The sequence below is a fragment of the Centroberyx gerrardi genome, chromosome 23 (genome assembly GCF_048128805.1).
Source record: "Centroberyx gerrardi isolate f3 chromosome 23, fCenGer3.hap1.cur.20231027, whole genome shotgun sequence".
Classification (NCBI taxonomy): Eukaryota; Metazoa; Chordata; class Actinopteri; order Beryciformes; family Berycidae; genus Centroberyx; species Centroberyx gerrardi.
Genome location: NC_136019.1, coordinates 237,682 through 248,108, shown reverse-complemented (window position 1 = coordinate 248,108; position 10,427 = coordinate 237,682). Strand labels below are relative to the sequence as shown.

The following is a 10,427-nucleotide window of genomic DNA, read 5'->3' as shown; positions in this document are numbered from 1 at the left end:
AGTTTGGTGTTGATAGCCCAACGAACGACAACGTAGTACGAGTTTCGATTTGTGCTAAGCTAACCGCTAATAGAAATCCCACATTAAAGGCCCTGACACACCAGGCCGACGGTCGGCCGTCGGGCAATGTCGGGCCGTCGGTAAGCGTCGGTGTCCCTAGTTTTTGCGGTGTGTCCCGCACCGTCGGCACTAGTCGGACCCTGTCGGCGTCTTTTCGGCCGATTGAGCGTGTTGAATCGGCGGCGGAGCCCGTCGGTGAGAGAGATCACTCTGATTGGTAGTTCGTGTTTTGCCTCTGGATGATTGGACCGATAAATTCCTTCAACATGTGGAACTGAACGGGAAAGTCGGAGGTTTCATTTATCTCCAGCTCTCGACAGGTTGGGGAAAGCCCCTTGAGCCTGTCGCTGGAGTAACGTTATTCATGATTTCACCCATTTAGTGCGGTATTATTTATTTTTCTCCTCCGCCTCTTCCTTTCTTCTTCCACAACCAAAAGACCGAGGGCTGACAACGCCAGTGCCATTTGCAACTTCTTATCAGACATAAGGTATGGAGAGTTATTTCCCCTCACGCAGGCGCAGAACGTACGTGCTAGTTGGCCGTCGGCTGTAGTCTTTGCGGTGTGTTCAAGTGCAACTTTTTGGACCGGACGCAGGCGAGGTGAGGCGACGCAACAGTCGGCCTTCGTCGCCGCTGGTTCTTTGACGTCGGTTTGGTGTGTCAGGGCCTTAACAGTCTACTCACTCACTATCGCCCAAGTTTTCCTACTAAGGTTTCTCTTGGGAGTTTTTCCTTGTGTTCATCAAGGTGTAAGGCTGGGGTGCCGGGTAGGTTAGGCTGGAGAACAGGTAGATTGTTTGTCTTGCTAAAATCTGCTCTTGCCTACCTTGTGTTTTTCGCTGTGCTTGTCCTACATCTTTTCGTTCACCCCAGATTGTGTTTAGTTAGATCTAGCTAGACACATTCTCTGTAAACTCCTCTGAGACATGCTGTGATAAAGGTCTGTATAAATAAACTATCTTGAAGTTGAACTTGAACTCATAAACCGTGACTCGCATTCACTCCTGATCGCTCGTGGACGTTTCTCACACCTCTCCAGGCTGCTGCAGCTTTCATTTAGACTCGTTTTTACTTTGCTGGATGATGTTTTACTGCTGAATTGTTTTTTTTTTCATTTATTCTAAAGCACTTTGTAAGTTTGTGTTGAAAGGTGCCATACAGGTGGAGGAGAGACAGACAGGTGGAGAGAGAGACAGACAGGTGGGAGGAGAGAGAGACAGACAGGTGGGAGGAGAGAGAGACAGGTGGAGGAGAGACAGACAGGTGGGAGGAGAGAGAGACAGGTGGAGGAGAGACAGACAGGTGGAGAGAGAGACAGACAGGTGGGAGGAGAGAGAGACAGGTGGAGAGAGACAGACAGGTGGAGAGAGAGACAGACAGGTGGAGAGAGACAGACAGGTGGAGAGAGAGACAGACAGGTGGGAGGAGAGACAGACAGGTGGAGAGAGAGACAGACAGGTGGAGAGAGACAGACAGGTGGAGAGAGAGACAGACAGGTGGAGAGAGACAGACAGGTGGAGAGAGAGACAGACAGGTGGGAGGAGAGACAGACAGGTGGGAGGAGAGAGAGACAGGTGGAGAGAGACAGACAGGTGGAGAGAGAGACAGACAGGTGGGAGGAGAGACAGACAGGTGGGAGGAGAGAGAGACAGGTGGAGAGAGACAGACAGGTGGGAGGAGAGACAGACAGGTGGAGAGAGACAGACAGGTGGAGAGAGAGACAGACAGGTGGGAGGAGAGAGAGACAGGTGGAGAGAGACAGACAGGTGGAGAGAGAGACAGACAGGTGGGAGGAGAGACAGACAGGTGGGAGGAGAGACAGGTGGAGAGAGACAGACAGGTGGAGAGAGAGACAGACAGGTGGGAGGAGAGACAGGTGGAGAGAGACAGACAGGTGGGAGGAGAGACAGACAGGTGGGAGGAGAGAGAGACAGGTGGAGAGAGACAGACAGGTGGAGAGAGAGACAGACAGGTGGAGAGAGACAGACAGGTGGAGAGAGAGACAGACAGGTGGGAGGAGAGACAGACAGGTGGGAGGAGAGAGAGACAGGTGGAGAGAGACAGACAGGTGGGAGGAGAGACAGACAGGTGGAGAGAGACAGACAGGTGGAGAGAGAGACAGACAGGTGGGAGGAGAGAGAGACAGGTGGAGAGAGACAGACAGGTGGAGAGAGAGACAGACAGGTGGGAGGAGAGACAGACAGGTGGGAGGAGAGAGAGACAGGTGGAGAGAGACAGACAGGTGGGAGGAGAGACAGACAGGTGGAGAGAGACAGACAGGTGGAGAGAGAGACAGACAGGTGGGAGGAGAGAGAGACAGGTGGAGAGAGACAGACAGGTGGAGAGAGAGACAGACAGGTGGGAGGAGAGACAGACAGGTGGGAGGAGAGACAGGTGGAAGGAGAGACAGACAGGTGGGAGGAGAGAGAGACAGGTGGAGAGAGACAGACAGGTGGGAGGAGAGACAGACAGGTGGGAGGAGAGAGAGACAGGTGGAGAGAGACAGACAGGTGGGAGGAGAGACAGACAGGTGGAGAGAGACAGACAGGTGGGAGGAGAGACAGACAGGTGGGAGGAGAGAGACAGACAGGTGGAGAGAGACAGACAGGTGGGAGGAGAGAGAGACAGGTGGAGAGAGAGACAGGTGGAGAGAGACAGACAGGTGGGAGGAGAGAGAGACAGGTGGAGAGAGACAGACAGGTAGGAGGAGAGACAGACAGGTGGAGGAAAGGTGCCATACAAATAAAGTTCATTATTATGATTATTATAATGAGTTGACTTCACTCTGGAATCACTGGCCTTCAGCAGGATCTTCTGGCTCAATCGGATTTTGTTTTTTCAAAACTTGTAATCATCTGGATCAGAATCCGACAGATTGTCTCATCTCTCATCTCTCTGCAGACCGGTCTCTCCGGGACCAGATGTGATGACTCTGATCCAGAGACCAGAGAAACAAGATGGAGTCTCCAGACTCTGTCCTGCCTCCTGCTGGACAGAAGACGCTACAACACGTTGAGCCACAACACACGAGGAGGCAGATGGAAAACAGTTTGTTCGTTTTATTCACTAATCTGCATCTAACTTCACTAATTTTTACAGATTTAATCCAAGCTGAACTGAAATCCCGTCCTGAAGTCACCACTATAGTGCTGAAACAATTAGTCGATGAATGGATTAGTCAATAGACAGAAAACGAATAATTCTAAATTGATAATTGATTAATCGTTTAAAATACCAAACACTTTCTGGTTGCAGCTTCACATGTTTGCTGCTTTTCTCTGTTTCATCTCTTTATTAAATGAATCCTTTGTGTTTGAGGCTGCTGGTCAGACTGAGGAAGAAACCTGAAGAATCACTTTGGGAACTGAGAAGGACTTCTGTCGTCATTTTGACATTTTAGACTCAATAATCACCACTAAAATACACTTTTTAAGTATAAGTTTGGTTTATGTAAAGGTCATGGGATTTTGATATAATGAGAGAGAGAGAGAGAGAGAGAGAGACAGACAGGTGGAGAGAGAGAGAGACAGGTGGAGAGAGAGAGACAGATGGAGAGAGACAGACAGACAGATGGAGAAAGACAGGCAGGTGGAGAGAGACACAGACAGGTGGGAGGAGAGACAGACAGGTGGAGGAGAGACAGAGAGACAGGTGGAGAGACAGACAGACAGGTGGAGAGAGAGACAGACACGTGGAGGAGAGAGAGACAGACAGGTGGAGGAGAGACAGATGGGTAGAGGAGAGACAGACAGACAGGTGGAGAGAGAGGCAGACAGGTAGAGGAGAGACAGACAGACAGGTGGAGAGACAGACAGACAGGTAGAGGAGAGACAGACAGACAGGTGGAGAGAGACAGACAGACAGACAGGTGGAGAGAGACAGACAGGTAGAGGAGAGAGAGACAGACAGGTGGAGGAGAGACAGATGGGTAGAGGAGAGACAGACAGACAGGTGGAGAGAGAGGCAGACAGGTAGAGGAGAGACAGACAGACAGGTGGAGAGACAGACAGACAGGTAGAGGAGAGACAGACAGACAGGTGGAGAGAGACAGACAGACAGGTAGAGGAGAGACAGACAGACAGGTGGAGAGAGACAGACAGACAGGTGGAGAGAGACAGACAGACAGGTGGAGAGAGACAGACAGACAGGTGGAGAGAGAGACAGACAGACAGGTGGAGAGAGACAGACAGACAGGTGGAGAGAGATAGACAGACAGGTGGAGAGAGAGACAGACAGGTGGAGAGACAGACAGACAGGTGGAGAGAGAGACAGACACGTGGAGGAGAGAGAGACAGACAGGTGGAGGAGAGACAGACAGGTGGAGAGAGAGACAGACACGTGGAGGAGAGACAGACAGACAGGTGGAGAGACAGACAGACAGGTAGAGGAGAGACAGACAGACAGGTGGAGAGAGACAGACAGACAGACAGGTGGAGAGAGACAGACAGGTAGAGGAGAGAGAGACAGACAGGTGGAGGAGAGACAGATGGGTAGAGGAGAGACAGACAGACAGGTGGAGAGACAGACAGACAGGTAGAGGAGAGACAGACAGACAGGTGGAGAGACAGACAGACAGGTGGAGAGAGACAGACAGACAGGTGGAGAGAGACAGACAGACAGGTGGAGAGACAGACAGACAGGTGGAGAGACAGACAGACAGGTGGAGAGAGACAGATGGGTAGAGGAGAGACAGACAGACAGGTGGAGAGACAGACAGACAGGTAGAGGAGAGACAGATGGGTAGAGGAGAGACAGACAGACAGGTGGAGAGACAGACAGACAGGTGGAGAGAGACAGACAGACAGACAGGTGGAGAGAGACAGACAGACAGACAGGTGGAGAGAGACAGACAGGTGGAGAGAGACAGACAGACAGGTGGAGAGAGACAGACAGACAGACAGGTAGAGGAGAGACAGACAGACAGGTGGAGAGACAGACAGACAGGTAGAGGAGAGACAGACAGACAGGTGAAGAGACAGACAGACAGGTAGAGGAGAGACAGACAGACAGGTGGAGACAGACAGACAGGTGGAGAGAGACAGACAGACAGGTGAAGAGACAGACAGACAGGTAGAGGAGAGACAGACAGACAGGTGGAGAGAGACAGACAGGTGGAGAGAGACAGACACACAGGTGGAGAGAGACAGACAGACAGGTGGAGAGAGACAGACAGACAGGTGAAGAGACAGACAGACAGGTAGAGGAGAGACAGACAGACAGGTGGAGAGAGACAGACAGACAGGTGGAGAGACAGACAGACAGGTGGAGAGACAGACAGACAGGTAGAGGAGAGACAGACAGACAGGTGGAGAGACAGACAGACAGGTGGAGAGACAGACAGACAGGTGGAGAGACAGACAGACAGGTGGAGAGACAGACAGACAGGTAGAGGAGAGACAGACAGACAGGTGGAGAGACAGACAGACAGGTGGAGAGACAGACAGACAGGTGGAGAGAGACAGACAGGTGGAGAGACAGACAGACAGGTGGAGAGAGACAGACAGACAGGTGGAGAGAGAGGCAGACAGGTAGAGGAGAGACAGACAGACAGGTGGAGAGACAGACAGACAGGTGGAGAGAGAGACAGACAGGTGGAGAGAGACAGACAGACAGGTGGAGAGAGACAGACAGACAGGTAGAGGAGAGACAGACAGACAGGTGGAGAGAGACAGACAGGTGGAGAGAGACAGACAGACAGGTAGAGGAGAGACAGACAGACAGGTGGAGAGAGACAGACAGGTGGAGACAGACAGACAGGTGGAGAGACAGACAGACAGGTGGAGAGAGACAGACAGACAGGTGGAGAGACAGACAGACAGGTGGAGAGACAGACAGACAGGTGGAGAGAGACAGACAGGTGGAGAGAGACAGACAGGTGGAGAGACAGACAGACAGGTGGAGAGACAGACAGAGAGACAGACAGGTGGAGAGAGACAGACAGGTGGAGAGAGAGACAGACAGACAGGTGGAGAGAGACAGACAGACAGGTGGAGAGACAGACAGACAGGTGGAGAGAGACAGACAGGTGGAGAGAGACAGACAGGTGGAGAGACAGACAGACAGGTGGAGAGACAGACAGACAGGTGGAGACAGACAGACAGGTGGAGAGAGACAGACAGGTGGAGAGAGACAGACAGGTGGAGAGAGACAGACAGGTGGAGAGACAGACAGACAGGTGGAGAGAGAGACAGACAGACAGGTGGAGAGACAGACAGACAGGTGGAGAGAGACAGACAGACAGGTGGAGAGACAGACAGACAGGTGGAGAGACAGACAGACAGGTGGAGAGACAGACAGACAGGTGGAGACAGACAGACAGGTGGAGAGAGACAGACAGACAGGTGGAGAGACAGACAGACAGATGGAGAGACAGACAGACAGGTGGAGAGAGACAGACAGGTGGAGAGAGACAGACAGGTGGAGAGAGACAGCCTTCTCTCCACAGTATTCCCTGAAGCAGGAAGTGGAAAGCTCTGCCTTGTTGTTGTTGACGTTCCTGGTTGTGACATCACACTGCAGCTGACAGGAGGACGGCTGTGGCTCTTTGTTTCCTGGTTACAAAAAGACCTCAGCGCCCCCTACAGGTACGATACAGAAACCTGCACACGAGCCCTCCGATACAAACAAAGAAAGAACGTAACAAGATACAATACAGGTACAAAGAACGTAATCCCCAAATTAACCAAATAAATAAATAAATGCGTAGTTAAGGCTGCGGCAATCTCGAACCCGTCGTCTATCGGTCCGACGACGATTAGACTCTGGGGGCGACGGCCAATATTTGGGGGTTTCCGGTGGAGCCGGCGGACATCCGGGCCGGGACTTCCTCTTCCCTGCGCCGGTCATCGTCTTGACTTGAGACGCGAGAGTGGAGTCGGAGTCGAGAGACGACGCCTCATATGCAGATATCTGTTTATAGAGATTAGCCGAAAAGTCGTCTGGACCTAAAAAAACTTGTGAAACAATCCGGTCGTAGACGTCGTCTCTCGACTCCGTTGAGAGACAAAACCAGGAAGTGGAGAGCAGTTTCTGTGCTGTGATTGGCTCTGAAACCTGACTGAAACGTCTCCAGAATGTTGTCTCCATTTAAAAAGTTGTTCATTTGGTTAGAAACCACTTTTTCAAAGTACCTTACTTAAACCTGCGAGGAGTTTTCAGGCCCTGTAAGCAGTCCTGAGGCTAACGTGTGCTATGTGGAGATTTCTGACAGGTAATATACAGAGAGAGAGATATAAACAAACAGCAGCTGTGTTGTTTTCACCTCTTTTCTAAAGCCTCTTGTCAGGTTCGGCCCGAGTTGCAGCTTCTCCTTTTCTAAAACTAGCTCTCCCCCTCCCATCCCTGAAAATCCTCCTGGTAACGGTGAATCGATGAAGTGAGCGAGGAAACGTTTTCAACCGGTGACCTTCCTCCCTGCCTCTTCACTGTGGGTCATGTGACCTTCATGTGACCTTCAGCGGGAGAAAGATCCGTCACAGTGAGACTGGTGACCGGAGAGATTTCTCCGTAGGAACGTTTATTTTAGCCGTTAGTCTTTACGCACGGTTTGTCCTTCAGGGCTTCCGTCGCCCAGCAGTGTTTACAGACTGTGATGTGGTTTCTGTCGCCCTCTAGTGGTCAGAAAATCACTTCCTGTGGCTTTAAAAAATGAAGGTTTGATCCGGCCTGTAGTTCTTCAACAGCGGCTTTAAAGGCGTCTCAAATGATGTATTAATGATTATGACTTTTTTTCCTCAAAACATTTGGACATTTTTCTTGAAATATTCGATTTTTGATTTTTTTTACAATGGCCCTAAAATGCCGTCGTAAAAAACACTCCGTTTCCAGGAAGGAAAAGCGATGGGATTTTGATATAAAAATACAAGAGAACACAATTTTTTTTTAAACATTTTTTGGTATTTATTGTTAAATAGGTTTATATTACGACACATATTATGGTTTCTATTACATTACGACATGGAAAACAAGGTGAAAAAGTCATTTGTTATTGACTCCTACTGGTGAACGTCAGCTGGTAAAAACACACAGACAGACAGACTGAGGCTCAAAGCTCTTTATTCATCCGTCTCTCTCTCCTCCCTCCTTCCCATCATCCTTTACTGCCGGTAACCGTGGTTACCAAGCCATCCCATGATGCAGTGTGTTGGGGTGGAGGGGGGTCATAATTCTACAAACACGACTTATTTATGATTCACAACATCACTAAACGATGCTTTAACAACAGGAACTTTACATTCTTTTTATTACAAAAAGAATCTTCTTGCTTTAAACACTACTGCTGCTGTGTGTGTGTGTGTGTGTGTGTGTGTGTGTGGGTGTGTGTGTGTGGAGAGAGTTGGACCATACCATGTCTGGGCAGTGGTGTGTATTGGGTGTGTGTGTGTTTGATTTGGTACAATCCGATTTTTAACACTGACTCTCATTTAATTGAACTTGAAATGCTGGTTTGACTCTGTGTGTGTGTGTGTGTGTGTGTGTGTGTGTGTGTGTGTGTGTGTGTGTGTTTCTCTGTATCTACACGTATTTGTGCACCAGTCTGTCTGTCTGTCTGTCTGTCTCTATGGCAGTGTGTGTGTGTGTCCCTCTCTCTCTCTGTATGTCTGTCAGTTTGTAAGTGTGTGTGTGTTTGTGTGTGTTACAAGTGTGTGTGTGTGTCCATATTCGACTCTTAAAATGAATCGTTTGAAGTAACTAGCTGGAGTCCTTGTGTGTTTTCAGTGTGTGTGTGTGTGTGTCTGTGTGTGTGCCTGTGTGTGTGTGTGTGTGTGTGTGTGTGTCTGTGTGTGTGCCTGTGTGTGTGTGTGTGTCTGTGTGTGTGCCTGTGTGTGTGTGTGTGTGTGTGTGTTAGCGGTCCAGGACGTAGCTCTTGTACATCTTGTTCATCTGTTCCAGGAAGATGAAGGTGAGGACGGTGTGCGGACCGAGCCGAGCGTAGTACGGAGTGAAACCTTTCCACAGAGAGAAGAAACCTTCTTTACCCACAACTCTGACCAGGACCTCCTGGGGGGGGGGGGGGGGGGGAGAGAGAGAGAGAGAGAGAGAGAGAGAGAGAGAGAGAGAGAGACGGGGGGAGAGAGAGAGAGAGAGAGACGGGGGGGGAGAGAGAGGTGGAGAGAGAGACAGGTAGAGGGAGACAGAGTGAGTTAATCCAGATTTAAAATCAGAACAGTTTAAAGATTCCCCAGTTTAACAAATCTAACAGCAACGATTCAAAGATAAATGTAAATAATTGAAAGCAGGACGGCTCATGCTCTGGTTAGGGTTGTCGCGGTGGGCGGTGTTACCGGGGTTACCGGGGTTACCGGGGGCATTCGGTGTTGGAGTCCACACCGGTGGCATTAGCCCCACACCGGGAATACCGTTATTTTGTATTTTGTAAAATAAAAGCACATATTCAGAGCTTCCATGTTCAAGTTAGGCTACAAAATGATAAATGGACATACTAACAACATACTGATCACTAAATCTGATCACTAATATGACAGATTAGGATGAATAGGATTAATTATTTGTCCTTACCTACCGTGTCCAGTACAGTCCAGAACGGGAGCCTAATGATCACACCGAGAAGCGGTCGCTAGAAACGCGTCGCCACCAAAAACTTTTCTGGCGGTTTTTTAGGCGCGCATAAAAGTTAAAATATTCTCAACTTTTCAGCGCAAGGCGCGGAGTCGCACCGCTCGTCAATGTCACATTTGGGCCAGGCAGCCAATCAAATCAAGCGGAAGGCGGGCTTTCCTTCCTGTTTTGGTGCGGAGGGAAAACAGATGAACAGCTGGTATTAACGGTCTTTAACCCGGTCAGCACGCAGGCTGATCGCCCCTTAGAGAAGAGAGATCTACCAGAATCTGCACTGCACTCACATTAACTACCTCTCTCTCTCCCTCTCTCTCTCTGTCTGTCTCTCTCTCTCTCTCCCTCTCTGTCTGTCTGTCTGTCTCTCTCTCTCTCTCCCTCTCTCTCCTCTCTCTCTCTCTCTCCTCCCTCTCTCTCCCTCTCTCTCTCCCTCCCTCTCTCTCCTCTCCCTCCCCTCTCTCTCCCTCTCCCTCCCTCTCTCCCTCTCCCTCCCCTCTCCTCCCTCTCCCCCCTCTCTCTCTCCCTCCCTCCCTCCTCTCTCTCCCCCTCCCTCTCTCTCTCCCTCCCTCTCTCTCTCTCCCCTCCCTCCTCTCTCTCCCTCCTCTCTCCCTCCCTCTCCCTCTCCTCTCTCCCTCCCTCTCTCTCTCCCTCCTCTCTCTCCCTCCTCCTCTCTCCCTCCTCTCTCCCCTCCCTCCCTCTCTCTCTCCCTCTCTCTCTCCCTCTCCCTCTCTCTCTCTCTGTGTTGAGCAGTGTTAGAAATCGCTGATTAAAAAGTGTTACGTTTACAC

At 50.4% G+C, this 10,427-nt stretch overlaps 1 non-coding gene across 1 annotated transcript; it reads right to left on the bottom strand.

The window, feature by feature from the left end:
• Window positions 1–8,101: 8,101 nt before the first annotated feature.
• On the bottom strand, window positions 8,102–9,058 carry LOC139929021 (uncharacterized). Its single transcript, XR_013507982.1, has 2 exons — window positions 8,703–9,058; window positions 8,102–8,647 (listed from the first exon to the last, which is right to left on the bottom strand). It is a non-coding gene; the product is annotated as an uncharacterized LOC139929021 (transcript).
• Window positions 9,059–10,427: the final 1,369 nt, after the last annotated feature.